General features: G+C 42.0%; 1 protein-coding gene, 1 long non-coding RNA gene and 1 pseudogene across 3 annotated transcripts in view; 2 read left to right on the top strand and 1 right to left on the bottom strand.

Moving 5' to 3' along the window:
• The window catches only part of LOC100397299 (keratin, type I cytoskeletal 19 pseudogene), a 38,121-nt pseudogene extending 33,705 nt beyond the window's left edge, over positions 1-4,416 (bottom strand).
• TMCC3 (transmembrane and coiled-coil domain family 3) overlaps positions 1-19,282 on the top strand; it is a 369,795-nt gene that overhangs the window by 73,559 nt on the left and 276,954 nt on the right. The window lies entirely within an intron of this gene.
• On the top strand, positions 4,816-10,276 carry LOC144577651 (uncharacterized). Its single transcript, XR_013522027.1, has 2 exons — positions 4,816-6,030; positions 9,573-10,276. It is a non-coding gene; the product is annotated as an uncharacterized LOC144577651 (long non-coding RNA).

Here is a 19,282-nt window from a genome sequence, read left to right as displayed (position 1 = left end):
TACCTCTGTGCCTACCATCCAGATCAAAAAATGGAATATTATCAACATCCTAGAAGCAAATCTCTCTGGGCTTCTCCTAATCAATATCCTTTACCTCATCAACAAAGGGAACAGTCCTCATTCCTAACATTATTGGTCATTTTTGTCTATTTTTGAACCTTATATGTATGAAATTGTAGTGTACATATTCTTTATTGTTTTTGGTTTTTGCCTTTAATATATTGATCATGAGATTACCTTATGGTGTGTAGCAGCAATTTCTGCATTTTTCTTACTGGACAGCATTCCTTTTGCATGATATTTTATGTGTGTGATTGTATCACAGTTTATCAGTTTGCTGTTTGTTGATGGACATTTGTTTCTTTTTTGGGGCCACTGTAAATGCTGTGGTTGGAAACAGAACTTTTTTCTTCCTTCCTTCCATCAGTCCTTCCGTCCCTTCATCCCTTCTTCTGTCCTTCCTTCCGTCCTCCCTCCCTCCCTCCCTCCTTCCCTTCTTTCCTTCCTCTGTCACCCAGGTTGGAGTGGTGCACAATCATAGCTCACTGCAGTCTCAACCTCCTGGGCTCCAGTGATACTCCAGCCTCAGCCTCCCAAAGTGCTGGGATTATAGGTGTGAGCTATAACCTGGCTGGAACGTTTTTGCTCAGGCCCAGAGGATGCTGTTATATAATTCTCTATTTTTCCATATCTGAAATATTTCTTCCCTCCACCTCAGGCCCCCGAGTAGCTGGGATTACAGGTGCATGCCACCATGCCTGGCTAATTAAAAAACATTTTTTTTTTTTGTAGAGACACTATGTTGCCCAGGCTGGTCTCAAACTCTTGGGCTCAAGCAGTCTTCCTGGCTTGGCCTCCTAAAAGGCTGGGATTACAAATGTGGGCCACGGTGGTTGGCTGAAATATTTCTTTTAAAAAACTATTGTGTGTGTTTGTGTGTGTGAGACAGAGACCACACGCACATGCAGAAAGGAGCGAGGCTGGGGGTGTCAGGGGCCCTGCCAAAGGACAGGGTTACAGATCCCCCACATCGGAAAATGTGGGCGCAGCCTCGTGGAAGAGGATTGCTCCAGCGAGTGTGACAGAACACTGCTGCTGGCAGCCACCAGCAGGAGCTGCTTTGGGAGGAAGAGTTCTTCTCCAGTTTAATTATGAATTTCAGGGAAGCGAGTCATGATCCTTTCCAGGCTGCTGTGCTGGATGGAAGGATGCCACTGGGAAGCCGCCGGGCATGGGAAGTATGCTGAGGGGAAGGGGTGAGGGACTGTGCACAGCCTGTGACCTCTGCGAGGGCTGCGTATCACCATACAATGCGAGTGTCAACACTAGAGATTTGGGTTACACGTCTCGTCGGTCCCCCAAATCATTTATATCTGCACTTGGAAAACAAGTGCTTATGGTGAAGTTAGACAGAACTAGGGTGTCCCACATCCTGGTGTTCCTGGGGCAAATTAGTTTATACCTGTTTTCCTGGCACTTGTTAAAGCACCCCCTTTTACTCCCAGAAATGTCTTCCTTTGTATCACAAATTATACGACCACCTACTTAGACACAGTGACTGAGGCTCTGTCACTTACATGCACTGTGACCTGGGACACGTCGCTGCAGCTCTGAGCTTCATTTCCCACATCTGCCGCACAGGGTTGTGGTAAAGATGAAAGGAGGCAGTGGGTGCAGGGCCCTGAGCCCCGTCTTGACTCAGGAGAAGGACTCAGACTGTAAGGCCTTTACACTTTCTCTTTCCTCCATTATCATTGGAGATAGACTTTTCTTCAGACTGTGACGATAAACTGTGAGAGTCAGAGACAGCAGAATCTGGGAAGTTGTGCATTTTTCTATCTTACGTCTTTAAGAATTTGTTTTACTTTCCTGGGATAGAAAGAGTAATTCGTTGTTCGGGCTTCCCTTACAGTTCTACTGTCAGTGCAGAAGCTAACAACAGCATTTGAGATGTGAAGTCACCATCAGTTAAGGAGAGTTGGGCTTCAGTGTCCCAGTCCGTACTTTAGGGGTGTCATTAAGAAATCCTGAGACATGTTAAGTGTGTATAAGGTGACCACACAGTCTACTTGTTTATGTCTGTTGTCCTCGTGTAATTATGAATAGCATTCTTTTTCCTTCTCATGAGTGTCTCAGTTAGGACAGTAAGTTATATGATTACCCTAAATAGGATCCTTGGAAGCCCATCCTCAGGTGAGAAGTCTTAGACTAGAAACAAGGCAAATATCCGTTAACAGGGGAATGAGTAAATAAACAGTGGCATATTCCTAAAGTAGAATACTATTACATAACAATGAAAATGATTGAAGGATAATTATGTGTGTAAACATGGATAAAACTAAACAAATCCTTGATGAAAAAGCAAGTTATGGAAGAATACCTGCTATTTTCATTGACATAAATTTAGTAAAGGAAAATTAGATGATTCATTGCTTAGATATGCATATGTATGTGAGGAGAGTATGAAGAAAAACAAAGGAGACCGGGCACAGTGGCTCACGCCTGTAATCCTGGCACTTTGAGAGGCCTAGGTGAGCAGATCACTTGAGGTCAGGAGTTTGAGACCTAGGCAACATGGCAAAACCCTGTCTCTATAAAAAAAAAATACGAAACTTAGCCAGGTGTGGTAGCGCATGCCTGTAGTTCCAGCTACTTGGTGGGCTGAGGCAGGAGAATCGCTTGAACCAGGGAGGTGGAGGTTGCATTGAGCCGAGATCGTGCCACTGCATTCCAGCCTGTGCAGTAGAGCCAGACCCTGTCTCAAAAATAAAAAATTTTAAAAAATAAAGAAGAAAAGGAAGAATTAATTCAAGATTCAGATTGCTGGTTACCTGTGTATTAAGGTTGGGCACCTGGAATCATAGAAGGATGCACAGCTTCAAAGACTGGTTTTATTCTATTTCTTAAACTGTGGAATCGGAATGTAGGTATTTTGTTATTCTTTTATTTAAAATGTGGATACATGTTATTTACATTCTCTTGATTTCTTGGAATATTTCACAAAAAATATGCCCAGAATAAAATGGAACTAAAATAAGATATTGGATGGTATCAGATGTTCTACTTTTTATGCATGTTTGTTGTTTGGGGTGATTGTTCATTGTTGAGTGAGTTTAGGGAGAAGGTAACTAGACTTTCAAGCTCTGGACTGAGGTGACAAGGAGACTCATTTGCTAGTACCTTTAAATCATTAAATCAATCTTGGCCATTACAGGGAGAACATTTGGTTTTGTTTCTACTACTGGTATCATTGCAACTAGTATTGCTAAGGCATTGATGTTCACTGAGCAAAGATTTTTCTACTTCCTTAACATGTATTATGTCTTTTAATTCTCAAAAAAATATGCTGTGAGCTAGATTCTACTGTTACATCCATTTTACAGTTAAGGACGATGAAGCACAGAGGGATTAGGAAATCGACACCGGCAGGGTCTGCCTTGGGAATGCAGCCTTCACTGCCTGCTCCGCCGCCACGGTGCCTCCAGGGCCCAACCACAGTGAAATGTGAAATCCAATCTAACCCTGACCGAGGTGCAAGCAGACACGTGACATTTTCAGAGTTCTGCAAATGGGTTTCGCCCCTTCCTGTTTTTGAGGAGGGCATTTCTGTCAGGTTCCACCTGCACCATGTCTCAGTTGCCAGCGAGTTCCTGGAGCTCAGTTAACAGGATGGCTCCCCTGGTGACCCTGCTGAGATCAGTTTCCAGCCCCTGTACAGGCTGGTGAGGGAAAGGCTGTCTTCTGCACAGCACGTTTCTGTCTGCACCTCGGAGTGCTCTTGACCTGACCGATTTGGACTTAGTTTTTATACATGAGTGGGAGGGGGCAGACCTGAACAGTCCTGGGTGAAATTTCAGTACTTCTTCAGTTCAGTCCACAGACTTAGTATGGTTAGCTTAAGAAAAAATATGCGTTAACAAAAGAAAAAAGGAGGAAGCCTTGTAGATGGAGGGAACTAGATTTCAGCTGAGGGCGGTGGCAGGCAGGCAGGCAGGCAGGGGGCCCCTCAGTGGAATAAAGCGTTGGCTTGTTGCATCACCTCACTGTAGATTACAGAGGACACTACTGTGGCAGCTGTCATTTGCCACAAAGCCGCGACTCTTTCTTTCCTTGTTAGCAAAACCAGGCAGAGGTCACTTAAACTCAGGAAAGGTGGGCTTTGCTCCAGGTTCTAAGGGCAGACAGGTGAGTGTCTTCTGGTTCATGAGATGTAAGGGGAAGTTGGTTGGGGGGGGGCTTCTGGGAGAAATTTTTTTTCCTGCATAAGAGGGAAGTAGAGGAGGAGAACCTCTGCTTCCTGCGCTCTGCTTTGAATGCAGCCGTGCTAAGATGTGATGCTTGGTACTGCTGCAGCCATTTCATGACTATGAGGAAGACCAAGAGAGTCACAGAGATGCCAACCCTGTGTGCCGCCATCATCGAGTCCCCCCAAAGCTTCCCTGGAACTGTCTTCATTCAGATCCCTTGTTATGTGAGAAAATGGACCCCTTTTCATGGAAGCTGCTGTTAGCCATATTTTATGTTATTTACAACAACAAAAATGTTTTTAAAAGTATTTATCCCTTATTGACTTCTTGTGAAAATAAGGGAGAATTATATAAAATGTGTATATTATATATGACATTAAATATATATAATATTATTTTATGTTTTTACATATTTTATATATTTATATATGTATACTTATACACAAATTATATACATTAAAATATATAAAATAAAAGGATATAAATGATATATAATTATATATAATATACATTATATATATAATTTTATTTTTTAAATCTTATTTTAAGTTCTGGGATACATGTGCAGAATGTGCAGGTTTGTTACATAGGTATACACATGCCATGGTGGTTTGCTGCACCCATCAACCTGTCATCTAGGTTTTAAGTCCTGCATATATTAGGTATTTGTCCTAATGTTCTCCCTCCCCTGCCCCCCACCCCCTGACAGGCCCTAGTGTGTGCTGTTTCCTTCCCTGTGTCCATGTGTTCTCATTGTTCAACAGGGAGAATATATTTTTAAACATGTTTGGAACAAAGTAGATTCATAATAGTAGTTGCTGTCATGATTACCGCCATCATCACCATCATCCCCAGGTATCACCATGGGCTGGTCAGACGTGTGAAAGTGGCAGAAGAGAAGAAATGTTGAAGGCTTTTGTTTCTTTCTTCAATACACCTTGCCTCTTATAAGAGGCTCTGCAAGGTATGGTGGGGGTACCTGAGATAGGGGAAGGGGCATTGGAGATGGAAAGGAAGTGGAAGGAGTAGAAAAATGCTATCAGAGGGGAATCAGGTGAGCAGAATAGACTCAGGTCTTGAACTTACTGCTCTCACATCTTATTTGCCTGAAATACGTTCAGTTATCCAAGGTCCCTCATGTCTATTTTTTATGAGCATTTATGACTTAAAAACACTATTAATGCGTACACTCTTAAAATCTTAATGGCTGTTCCTTTAAACTGGTGCCCAGGGAAAAGTGCTTTTTGACACAACAAACATTTCTGGTAGAGAATTATGATAATGAGGCAGTCTTTATTTTCAGCTCCCAATTACCTTTCAATCCAGTTGCCATCATTAAGCCACACTTGCATTTAGTGTGCTGGAAGTTGGAGAAATGAGTGCATTACCATCAAAGCATGAAGGGCCAGTGCTTTGCATAATCATTGCAGAAACCATGGGTTGGATTTGGCATCTGTCACTCTCACCCTGCAGTTCCCTGTTTGGAATTCTGCCCAGGCAGCATTCAAGTGACTGGTTTTAGTCATTTTCAAACCCTGGTGTGGACTGCCTAGTCACTCACAGTTGCTCTTTCTTCATTGCACATTTTTGTTTTAAACAGATTCCCTGTGATGATTCTACATTTGCCAAAATAATAAGAGGAAGGACACTCTTCACTTGCTTGATACTGCAGACAAAGTGGACACTGTGAACATCACCATGGGTGGGAGGAAGGCAGAACCTCCAACTGGTCCTGATTGGTGATAGTAAAATGGAGACACTGAGACCCTGACCCTCTTGAGAGGTAAAGGGCGAGTTCTCCTTTCTCCTGCAGAGCTTGTCGTGTCTCAGCCAGGGGAGGAGTTGGTATGAGAACATGGGAAGAAATGGGTGAGGTTGTGAATGGGAGTTCACTGTTAGGTCTGTAGGCCAGTCCTGAAATGAGGAGGATCTGTTAAAAATGCCTATCAACTGCCGGGCGCGGTGGCTCACGCCTGTAATCCCAGCACTTTGGGAGGCCGAGGCGGGTGGATCATGAGGTCAAGAGATCGAGACCATCCTGGTCAACATGGTGAAACCCCGTCTCTAGTAAAAATACAAGAATTAGCTGGGCATGGTGGCGCGTGCCTGTAATCCCTGCTACTTGGGAGGCTGAGGCAGGAGAATTGCCTGAACCCAGGAGGCGGAGGTTGCGGTGAGCCGAGATCATGCCATTGCACTCCAGCCTGGGTAACGAGCGAAACTCCGTCTCAAAAATAAATAAATAAATAAATGAAAATGCCTATCAACTGGTACACAGTAGCACTATCCCACAGAAGGGCTGAGGGCCACAGTGCTGGGCCATGCCCTGGGGTCCCAGCTGGGTCAGACGTAAATCCATGCAGAAGATCTAGGGTGCTGGAGAAGCCATCAGTCAGCAGGGGGACGTGGAGGAGACTTGAGGTACAAGAATATTTAACCATTTGAAGAACTAGCACAGCCATACTGCAGCATGCTAGCAGGAAAGCAGCTCTGAACAAAACCCTTTGTGCTCCCCAAAACAACATTGTAGGAAAGGGGCAGGCAGAGTCTATGCCTTGTCTAGTTCCTGGCACATAGTAGATGCTTGATAAATATTTACTGAAAGAAATTAATAAATGAATGTGTCACCAAACCATGTGTCAGAAAAATCCTCCCTATGTGCTAAAATAAGAATTGATTTTCTTGAGAACCTTCTAGTGTTTTGCAGGGTTTGGGATTGTTTGTATCTTATCTGATTTTCACAACATGAAAGGCAGGGGCAGGAAAGGAAAAGCAATGTGTTCTTATTAGAGGGAAGAGAATATTTCTTCCTTTAAATAAAACCAGAGAGAATTGTTGAATCTCCTGGTTCTTCCCCTTTTGTTGTCTATCTTATAAAATAATTTATGCAGGATAAAAATCAATAGTCTTCACAAAAGCAGCTGGTTCCGTGATTTAAAGGGACATACATTAGATGATTTGAAGTTGTTCGTGATAGAGAATTATAAGGGAATATACTTTGTTTTCTGTTGAGAACACATGAATAGAAAATGATAACAATCATTTTCCAGCCACAGGCCCTATATCAGGATGAAACATAGTGTTTGTGCTTTAAGGTAAAACGTCTCCCAGAGGAGATGGTAGTGCTGTGTCAGCTGGCATGGCCACCCAGCAGTGTCTGTTCTGTAATGGATATAATTTTTGCTGTGGCCTTTGAATACCAAATAAAAAAGTACATGTCCTAAGAGCTTTCAGCAGTGGGTAGTTCTGACGAGCTTGCTTAGGAAGCGCTAGACAGTGTGCTGTGTTGATGGAATATAAATAAGTTTCCAGGGAGTTTGTTTATTTGGCTTACCTTGCTCCTTCCTAAAACAAATTCGGAATGACTTCTCAAGCAATGAATAATAATATTAGTAAAGTGGACCTAGAAATTGAAAATCAGGGCTGGGCATGGTGGCTCATACCTATAATCTCAGAACTTTGGAAGGCTGAGGTGGGCGAATCACTTGAGGTAAGGAGTTCTAGACCGACCTGGCCAACATGGTGAAACCCTGTGTCTACTGAAAATACAAAAATTAGCTGGGCATGGTGGCACATGCCTGTAACCCCAGTTACCCAGGAGGTTGAGGCAGGAGAATCGCTTGAACCTGGGAGATGAAGGTTGCAGGGAGCTAAGATTGTGCCATTGCACTCCAGCCTGGGCAACGGAGTGCGACTTTGTCTCAAAAAAAAAAAAAAAAGAAAAGAAAAGAAAAGGAAAGAAAAGAAATTAGGACCATGGGAAAGAAGAGAATGCCAAACTACTATCCATAAGTGTTAAATTAGATCTTTTGACTGATTTTACATGGAACTTCCTGGTAGCTGCATCAGAAAGGAAAACATGGTAAGGTACATAACTCATACATGATAAGGTACATCTGTCTTTGGAAAAGAGAGAGCACGCCAGTTTCTCAAAGGAGGCAAAGCTTTTCTGAAAGATTGCAGTTTTACTTCTTTGTTGTTCTGGAGCTGGTGACTCAATTTTGATCATTCAGTTTGCGTACTTCTTTTCCTTGTTCTTTACCTGTTAAAGCTACTTTTTTGCTTCATAGTCTCTGCACTGCTTACTAGTGCATCAGGTGATACAGAGAAGGGAAAGCAGGTAAGTGCAAAAGTCTGTTTTTTAGCCAGTTACAGGTCTGGTTAAGGTCATACATGATACATCATTTAACTAACTTCGTGTCATCTATTGACTGAATAAATATTTTCCAAGACAACAGAAGAGAGAATTATTTATATTTTTAAAAATCCTTGTGACTTCATGTAAAGCTCATCTAGCTTTGCACTGGGCTGGGGATTGGAGCCCCTATGTAGTAGGTCAGTGTTAAAAAGTGAAAGTTCTATGCTTGGTCTGAAAGTGAGCATATATTAACCCATACATTGGACAAAGGCTGAGTTTCTTTTATTCCTCTGGTTTCCAAGCCTGGAGGAGCTTTAGAATCACCCAGGAAGCTTTTTAAAAATACAGACCACCAGGCCCCATCCTACACTGACTGGATTAGATTCTCAGGTGGTGAGGCCCTGGGATATGGGTTTTATTTGTTGTTTTGGCATTAAGCTCCCTTGGTTTTTCTGATAATCAGCCTGGCTTTGGAATTAGTATCTATCTATCTGCAAAGGGAAAAAACAAGTCCCTCCTCTGCACTGTCCTGGCACTGTCAGCTGCCCTAGAGTCATCCCTCTGCCGGAGAGAAGCTTCCTGAATAGTGATTGGGATGGGGGGTTGGGGGCGGGGGAGGTGCAGGGTCACCAGATGGATTCTACATTGTCCAGTCTACAACAGGTAAACAAATAAGCCAGGTGCCACTTTGGAAGATAAATAATTGTCCTCCAAGAAATAGACAGCAACAGCCCAGTGAAATTTCTAAGGAAAGCGAGAAAGGAGAAATTAAATATAACCTCATTTGGTCACAGGAAATACTAAACACACAAAACTCAAAGGGAAGATCCCCGCCCACTCTCTCTCTCTATATTTGCCTGTAGCTATTCCCAGGTATAATAATAACAGCATCGCTGACACTGAGAAGGTGTCATGTATTAGGTTCTATGCTAAACCCTTCCATTGTATATACATACCACATTTGTTTCCATGTGTAGGTAACCTATACACAGTCATGTAAAGTAGATATTGTAATTTTCATTGCCAATAAATTAACAGGCCTAGAGAACTTATGTGACTTATACAGAGACACAGTCTAGCAAAGAGTGGGGCTAGGTCTGAGACCCAGATCTAAGTAACCCTTGAGAAAAATAAATTTTTGCTTTTGAATATGTGTTTCCATTAACTACTACGTTTTTCCTTAAAAGCATCAACCCACACATCTGTTTGATCCAATTCTGCTCCGTACCTGGGTTGAAAGAAGGGCATCCATCTATTCATCTATTTATGGACATCAGACATTCATGTAAAGCTTGTTCTGTGGTAGGCCCTGGAAAGACAAAGATAAACAAGGACCCAGCACTCAGGAGGCTCGTGGCGTGGAGCAAGCAGAGCATGGAATGGGCTGATTGGTCAGGCTTGGGATGTGGTCCATCACTGGAGCCAAAATATCAAGGTTCTGTTATTGAAGAAGGAGGATGCTGGTCAGGGAAAAGACACAGGTGCCCTTTGCAGGTCCCTGCCCTCAAGGAGCTTAAAGTCCAAAGGGAGAAGTTTAGATAAAAACTAGTTACAGACGGTCTTGCATGGCCCCAAGGAAGGTAACAGTGCTATTGGCACTTACAGCACCTGAACTATTCCAAGGCCTGAGAAGGTAGCTCTGTGAAAGTGATGTGTGCATTGAGGTCTGATGAGTGCATATGACTTACCTTCATGTCCTCGTTTGTATACATGTAATGTATATCTAATAATAATCAGTAAGAACTTTCATTCCACAGGGAAAAGTTTTTGCTTGCATATGGTTTTCTTTTTTAATAGCTGTATAATATACTACAGTGTTTTGTATAGTAATTCTATCCTGTTGTCCAGTTAAATCTTTACTTTCTCTTCTCATTAAATGTTCATCAGCAAACATATTTGTGCATAAGTTGTTTTCCTGTTGAAGAAAATGCAAGAAATGAGCTGGGTGCGGTGGCTCACGCCTATAATCCCAGCACTTTGGGAGGCCGAGGTGGGTAGATCACGAGGTCAAGAGATCGAGACCATCCTGGTCAACAAGGTGAAACCCTGTCTCTACTAAAAATACAAAAATTAACTGGGCATGGTGGTGCACGCCTGTAATCCCAGCTACTTGGGAGGCTGAGGCCGGAGAATTGCTTGAACCCAGGAGGCGGAGGTTGTGGTGAGCCGAGATCATGCCATTGTACTCCAGTCTGGGTAACAACAGCGAAACTCTGTCTCAAAGAAAAAGAAAAAAAGAAAATGCAAGAAATCAAAGAATATGCCTACTTGGTCATTGTATTGCTTTCTAAAAGCAGGAATTACTTTTCCTTCACATCCTCTTCCTACATCCCCTTCTTGGTTATCTTCATGCATTTTATCAACAGCCCTTTTTACTTCCTTGTGGCTTACCTCTGTGTACCAGGTTTCCTGATATTTGTGTTAATCTTTGTATCTAGATGTCTTCAGATTTCTCATAATGAGCACTTAGAAATGCCTTCTTTTAAAATACCTACTTAGTTTACTTTGAGTTTCTAGCACATCGATGTTGTGGCAGTGACTGTTATCATAACATCTGTTCTCTTTTTTATTCAAACTCAAGTTTTATTTGGGCACATGGCCATTCAGAAGAAAGATTATATTTCCTCTTTTGGAGGTGATGGATATGTTCATTATTTTAGTTATGTGATGGTTCCATGTGTGCTTAGAAAATGGTACACTTTGAAAAAAAAAGAAAGACTATATTTCCCAGCTTCCCTTGCAACCAGAGGAGGCCAGGTGACTAGTTCTGGCCAATGGAATACATTGTTCTACTTAAAGGAGAATTGTTTGGTAGCTTTCAGAATCCTTTGTTTAAAAAGCTTGTGTGCCTTTTGCCCTCTCTTTTTTTTTTTTTTTTTTTTTGAGACGGAGTTTCGCTCTTGTTACCCAGGCTGGAGTGCAATGGTGCGATCTCGGCTCACCGCAATCTCTGCCTCCTGGGTTCAGGCAATTCTCCTGCCTCAGCCTCCCGAGCAGCTGGGATTACAGGCACACACCACCATGCCCAGCTAATTTTTTGTAATTTTAGTAGAGACGGGGTTTCACCATGTTGACCAAGATGGTCTCGATCTGTTGACCTCGTGATCCACCCGCCTCGGCCTCCCAAAGTGCTGGGATTACAGGCTTGAGCCACCGCCCCCGTCCCTGCCCTCTCTTATTTACACCATCTTCCACCCTGTTGCCTGGAACATGGTTGTGATGACGAGAGCTGTAGCCGCCATATTGGATCATGACAACAAGGGCTAAACTCTAAAGATGTTGGAATGGTGAGCTGGAAGGCTTTTGGTTCTGTGAAGACCTCAGGGACCAGAGCTTACATACTTGTCACTGTGCTGCCTACCTCTGGACTTTCACATATGAGAAAAATGCATTTTTATTTTGTTTAAATCATTATGTTGGATCTCTGTTACTCACAACTGAAGCTTATCCTAACTGATATATATGTGCCCATATAAAAGAGACTATATCAACGATTGAAGTGGTTCAGACATTGTCATTTATTGGACATAAATATTTCATGGTTAGACTGAAACTTGAGACCAAAGTCAAAGGAAGATGCAAGGATTAAATGCATTTCTTTTTGTAACTCTCTCAATTATTTTCTTGCTATACTCCCCCATTTAAAAAATATTATCATCATGATAATTTCTGTGTTTATGGAACTCTACTTATGTGCTTATTTCATTTAATCCACGATGAGGAGGTAAAATTGCTATCTTCCATTTTATGGATTAGAAAATTGAGGCTGGAAAAAATTAACCTGTGAGGATTATTTATTTAACACGTGGTGGAGTGGGACTCTATCCTGGATCTTCCCAACTTCAGAATCCAATGTGTTACTTTTGCAGGGGAACCATCTTCTTGCATATACTATTCTTTCTCTGCAGAGCACTGACCCTCTCTGCCTGTTGTGCCCAGCTACTTTATTTTTTATTTCATTTCACTTTTTAAGAGATAAGGTCTTGCCCTGTTGCCCAAGCTGGAGTGCAGTGGTGCAATCATAGCTCATTGTAATCTTGAACTTCTGGGCACAAGCAATGCTCCTGCCTCACCCCCCAAGTAGCTAGGAGTACAGATGAGTGCCACCACACCTGACTGATTTTATTAATTTTTGGTAGAGATGAGCTCTCACTATGTTGCTCAGGCTGGTCTGGAACTCCTGGCCTCACGTGCTCCTCTCATCTCAGCCTCCCAAAGTGCTGTGATTATACGTGTGAGTCACTGTGCCCAGCCTGTTCATCTACTTCTACACAACCTAAGTCTCCTCTCCTTCAGCAAACGTTCCTTGATCCCTCCATGCTATCCCATTATGGTATTGCCTTCTTAGCATCTTGTACATTGTCGATTACAGCGTTTATCACATCTTATTGAATTTTTGCTTATTTGCCCCCCATGGTACACACTGAGGTTCTGGGGAGGGTTGGGAAGACTAAGTCTTATTCTTTATTTTTTCCCCTAGATCTTAGCAGGGTACCTGGCACATAATAGGTGCTTAATAAATATTTTTTGAGTTATTGAATAAACTCCTATTTGTCCAAAAGATGTTTCTGCTTTTTAAAGCACTTTTTGGCATGGATTATTCTAACTAATCTCTCTGCTAGAACTTTTTCCTATTCTTGTTTATTCTTGTGCCATAGTAAATGTGTCTGTGCTTTTCAAAGGCTTGATTTGGTAGGTAATTTAGTCTTTGGTCATATGTGGCATTTCCTCTTAGTTCTCAGCGGGCTGGTGCTGCTGTTATGATTTCACAGTATGAATAGATTTGCATACTGTTAAGCTGCAGTGATCTTTTACATACATTCAGGAAAAAATGAAATAGTTGTAAATAAGCATATGCATGAACTCATTCAGAAAAATGACTATCTGGATCCCAAATTGCATAATCATCCCCCTTTTATATTTAACAGATGAGTAAGAGCTTTAAATTTTCATAGAGTTGAAAGATATGCTGCTTTGTCAGAGGAGGGAAGAAGAAACAAGAGCTTCCCTAAATGTAGTCAAACTCTGATTGCGGTGTTGTTCAATCCAGTCGTTACAAGATTCCCATTCAAAAAGCATGCAGGTTGAATTAGGTTGAGTGCCATTCATAGAATTGAAAATATATTCCTGGTCTGAAAATTCCTTTAGGGGACAGGGTCCTTATCTTAGGTGTTTCTGAATCCCCAGTGCTCAGCATTGTTCTTCACATAGTATAGACCTTCTACAAATATGGGAGTCAGCAGAAGGAATTTATTTTCACATTTTGCTGCTTCATTGAGCTCTGTATGCTGCTTATTTTTGGATTAGTTGAACCTTTTATTTTTTGTGCTTTTGGCTTATTTTACTTATTGGCATAGAAGTTAGCAGGAAACAGCAAAATGATAAGCTAAAACCCAAGGACTGGGAACTAGCTGCTGCCCTCATCTGTCTATTGTTATTTATTTACTTTTTTTTTTTGAGATGGAGTCTTACCGTGTCACCCAGGCTGGAGTGCAGTGGCGTGATCTTGGCTCACTGCAACCTCTACCTCTGGGGTTCAAGTAATTCTCCTGTCTCAGCCTCCTGAGCAATTGGGATTATAGGCACCTGCCACCACGCCTGGCTAATTTTTTTGTATTTTTAGTACAGACAGGGTTTCACCATGTTGGTCAGGTTGCTCTCAAACTCCTGACCTCAGGTGATCCACCTGCCTCAGCCTCTCAAAGTGCTGGGATTATAGGCATCAGCCACCATGCCTGGCCCCTCATCTGTTTATTACTTATTTATTATTTTAACAGTTTTCATTGCACAGTTCAGTGGCATTTATTACAATCACATTGTTGTGCAACCATCACTGCCGTCAATCTCCTTTCATCTTTTTTCTTCCCAAACAGAAACTCTGTACCCATTAAACAGTAACTTGCCACTCACCCCCTTCTAATTTCCTCGCAACCACCATTCTACTTTTGTCTGTATGACTTTGACTACTCTAGGGATCTCACGTAAGTGGAATTGTATGATATATGTCTTTTTTGTGATGGGCTTATTTCCCTTAGCGTAATGTCCTCAGGGTTCATCCACAGTGTAGGATGTATCAGAATCTCCTTCCTTTTTAAGGCTGAATAATATCTACATACCACATTTGTTCATCCTTTCATCTGCTGATGAACACTTGGGTTGCTTTCTCTTTTGGCAATTGTGAATAATGCTGCTATGAACATGGGTGTACAAATATGCTCCATCTTAATTTCACCTCCCCTGTAAGATATGTACTAAAAAGTACTTTCAAAACCTTTCACATTATCAAATAAAAAATGTGTGCTTCAAAAGACATCGTAAGGAAAGTGAAGACAACTCATATATTGGGAGGAAATATTTGTAAATCATCTATCTGATAAGTGACTTGTATCTAGAATATATAAAGAGCTCTTATGACTCAACAATAAAGACAGCTCAATTAAAAAATGGGCAAAGGATCTGAGTAGACATTTCTCCAAAGAAGATATACAAAGGCTGGTAAGCTCATAAGAAGATGCTCAGCATCATTAGTCCTATGGACATTCAAATCAAAACCACACCGAGATACCACTTGATAGCCACTAGGATGGCTGTAATAAAAAAATGGAAAATAACAAGTGTTGGTGAGGATGTGGAGATACTGAATACACTGTTTGTGGGGAGGTAAAATGGTGCCACCTCTTTGGAAAACAATTTAGCACTTCCTCAAAATGCTAGACATAGCTGGACACTGTGGTATGCACCTGTCATCCCAGCTACTTGGGAGGCTGAGACAGGAGGAACTCTTGACCCTAGGAGTTCAAGGCCAGCCTGGGCAACATAGCAAGACCCTGTCTCTAAAAAAAATCAGCTAAACATAAAGTTAATATATGACTCAGCAGTTCCACTCCTGGGTGTATTATACCCAAAAGAAATGAAAACATATCCACACAAAAACTTGCATACAAACGTTTATAGTAACACTATTAGCAAAAAAAGTGGAAACAACCCCAATTTTTTCAACCGATAAATGGATAAACAGAATATGGTATATCCTTATAATGGAATATTATTCAGCAACAGATAGAATGAAATACTGATACATTCTATCACAGAGATGACCCTCAAAAACATGCAAAGTGGAAGAAGCCAGTCACAAAGGACCAGATCTTCTATGGTTCTGTTTATAGAAAATGTTCAGCAGAGGCAGATCCGTAGAGACAGAAAGTAGATTAATATTTCCCTAGGGTAAAAGAAGGGGACCAGTGGTAAGGGAAAATGGGAGTGACTGCTAATAAATGTAAAGTTTTGTTAAAGGACGATGAAACCGTTGCAAAATTAAATTATAGTAATGGTTGCAATATACTAAATGTATACCAACTGCTGAATTGTATACTTAAATGGTTGCACTTGATGGTCTATAAATGACATCTTAATACATCTGTTTAAAAAGGAAAACCTTTAGTAGCATTATTGCACATTCTGCAAGCTCACCTTGTGGATGTCGTTTCTACCCTCCATGAAATAGGACACCATAGTTTTTTTGGAGAAGAAATTAGGGAATTTGTCATTGAAAATACAGGGAAAAAGCTTGGGGAAAAAAGTTTCCCAACTTTCTAAGAAATTAAACAAATTTTGGCAATATTTATTTATTTCCTAAAAATGTGGCATTCCTTCTTTCGAAAATGAGGACAGAATTAATTAATGCAATTGAACTCTGCATCAGAGGACTTTAACAAACCTTAAAGCTATTTTGGGTCTGTCTTTCCCTTGGCATAGGAATCTTTCTCTCTTTTACTCTGTAGACAAGGCAATATGCATCCATGTCACTGTATGTCTAGAATTTCCACCTCAAGTTATCTTTTTTTTGCACATGGCTCTTTTTTCTCAGTTGGTGTTTGGTTTCTGCTGCTCAGCTGACCTTGGATAAACCAATAGTCCCTCTTCCTTCTGCCTCGTAAGTCAGTCTTAGGCTTGTTAGAAGGTGTGGTTAAAGGGTAATCAAGAGAGATGTACCTGTTCATATTCTGAAAAGGGGTTGCCTTATATTAATTTAAATCTGTGGTTTCTGTGGATTTTATGTATGCCCGCTATTCCTGGCTTTGGTTACCACACAGCCAAACATTGATTGGATATATAAGAAATTTTTTTCTTTGAGATGGAGTCTGGCCCTTTCAAGGTAATAATGGCGGCATTATAAATATTAATTACAAAAAGGTTGTCAGCCAGGCTGACGTACAGTGGTGTGATCCTGGCTCACTGCAACCTCTGCTTCTTAGGTTTAAGAGGTTCTCCTGCCTCAGCCTCCTGAGTAGCTGGGATTATAGGCACCCACCACTGTGCCCAGCTAATTTTTGTATTTCTTTTTTTTAAGTAGAGATGGGGTTTCACCATATTGGCCAGGCTGGTCTCGAACTCCTGACCACAAGTGCTCTGACTGCCTTGGTTTCCCTAAGTGCTGGGATTACAGGCATGAGCCACCACGTCCAGCATGATTGAATTTATTTTTGACTTTTGCTCTCACTGCCTTTTGTACTGCTCACTCCAGGGCCTTGTGCCTGCGTGCCTGGGACATTTTCTTCACCAGGTTGTAGAGTCCTGGGAGGGAGGACTAGGGACATTGTTAAACTAGCGCCTGGCACTGTGTAGGTGCTTTGCATTCATTCTTTGAATACATAATTGCACTGAGGTGGAGCTTTAGGACGTGAGCCAGCAGTTTCTTCATGGTAGCTTCGTCTTACTTTCTAATGTTTGGTAAAAGAATGCGGCACAACCGACTGACAGAAGTGCGTCCTGCCTCCTGCTTGACTGATCATGACATAGGTTTACAAGCGTGCGAACATGGCGTTAAACCACATAAATTAAACCTCAAGAATGAAAATGATGTTTGCCTTTTCTTCCTGAGAATTTGCACATACAGTTTGTCAGCCCTGAATCTCCCAAAGGCGCCCCTGGAATGTGGGCTGAGATGTCTTTTTGGTTTTTGTTGGCAGGTTGGTCAAAGCCATCAGTCTTGTCAAGTGGTTAGACCAAGAGGAAAACAAATCGAATCCAGCTCCTTGCACAGACTTCTAAAACAAAAGTCTTGTTTCCTGATGTTTTGTTTTGTGCTATGAGTTCATTTGAGTTGGCTGTGAAGAGCGAGTCCCTGCGTTGTTTTTTTCTTTCATCGGAACTGTCGTATGGAATATGTACAGTGACAGCGTAGAAGACAGTGCTTAATTTCCATTTCAGGAAGATGAGTTTCAGAGATTACAGAGCTGAGGCTGTGAGAGGTTGTGATATAAATGCCATCATTTTCTCAGTACTGGGGGCCAGCGTTAGAGGGAAAGAGGCTGGAGGCCTGACCTCACTGATATCCAGGCTTCTCTGTCATGGCTCTGCTGGTCTATGATCCCCACTCTCTGGCCACATCCTACCTTTTCAAGGAGAAATAGCCCTTCTTTGAAAGTCAGGAGACCCAAGGTCGAGGACTGGTCCTACCTTTGACTTCGAATAGCTTTTAGCCTGAAGCATCCTATCCCCTAGCGGGTGCTTGGATGTTTGGGGAGGTGGGCAGTTTTGGTTGTCACAGTTGTGGTTATGATTTTTGAGTTTTGTTTTATTTATAAATGGTATCATTATAAATATTAATCATAAAAAGAGGGTGTTGGCTGGGTGTGGTGGCTCACACATACAATACCAGCACTTTGGGAGGCTGAGGCAGGTGGATCACTTGAGGTTAGGAGTTCGAGACCAGCCTGGCCAACATGGTAAAACCCTGTCTCTACTAAAAATATAAAAAAATAGCTGGGTGTGGTGGAAGGTACCTGTAATCTCAGCTACTTAAGAGGCTGAGGCAGGAGAATTGCTTAAACCCAGGAGGTGCAGGTTGCAGTGAGCTGAGATCGTGCCCCTGTAGTCCAGCCTGGCCAACAGAGCAAGACAGTGCCTTGAAAAAAGAAAAAAAAAAGGGCATTGGATCTTTAGCATCAAGAAGGCCTCAGATGGATCATTGGATTCTCTGAGCCTTAACTGACCTTTTTTTTTCTTTGAAATGGAAATATACTTCCCCTACTCATCTCTCAGAATTATTCTGAGAATCAGTTGCGGAAATAATGTGAATCTGAATCTCTCTGAGTGTCTCCTCAACTGAAAAATGGGGATAGTATAGGCTTAGCATGGCCTTTATGAGGATTAAGCAGGATTACACATGTAAAGCACTTGGTAAGTGGTAAAGCAAAATGCAACAATGTGTACACCATCAATTGATGATGTAATCCTGACTCCCTGCCCAGTCAGCTGTCTTCCTGTTGACTGGATACATCTTGTGATCTTCTGTCTTTACATTCCAGACCTTAGTGCCTGCGTGTGTGCGGGTGCTGCTCCCTCTTTCTTTTTTCTCTTCCTTTCTATTCTCCCCCCCTTCTCTCTCTCTCTCTCCTCTCTCTCTCTCTCTCTCTCTCTCTCTCTCTCTCTCTCTCTCTCTCTCTCTCTCTCTCTCGCTTCTTCCCTCCTTTCTACTCTGCCCTTACTGGATTTCCCCCGCCTCGTCTTCTCTGTCTGCCCCAATCTGCTCTTTCCTGAACATTTCTCTTATCTAACCTCACACAGGGCCCGGGGGGAAGGATCTTCTGTTAGTTTCCTGCTCACTGCTGGTTTCCTGCTCGATCATTTGCTTGTGGAATAGTTTGTTATCTTCCCCTGCACATGCATTTTATTGCTCCCTGGAATGTAAGTCCTTTAGATTTAGCATGAGACTGAAGAGCTGGTAGATATCAAGAACTTGATTTTCTATACCCCAGAGACATGCTTTAGATGGAAACAAGCCAGTAAACCCGAACCTTTCCTTCCTCGAGGATATGTAATCACCCAAGCAGTAAAGCTAGTTACAGACTTTTAGAACAGGAAAGGACCTCAGGGAGTTACTCTTTATTGCATA

This window comes from Callithrix jacchus, chromosome 9 (genome assembly GCF_049354715.1).
Source record: "Callithrix jacchus isolate 240 chromosome 9, calJac240_pri, whole genome shotgun sequence".
NCBI lineage: Eukaryota > Metazoa > Chordata > Mammalia > Primates > Cebidae > Callithrix > Callithrix jacchus.
The sequence above is the reverse complement of the archived record's forward strand: the minus strand, read 5'-3'. Positions and strand labels throughout refer to the sequence as shown.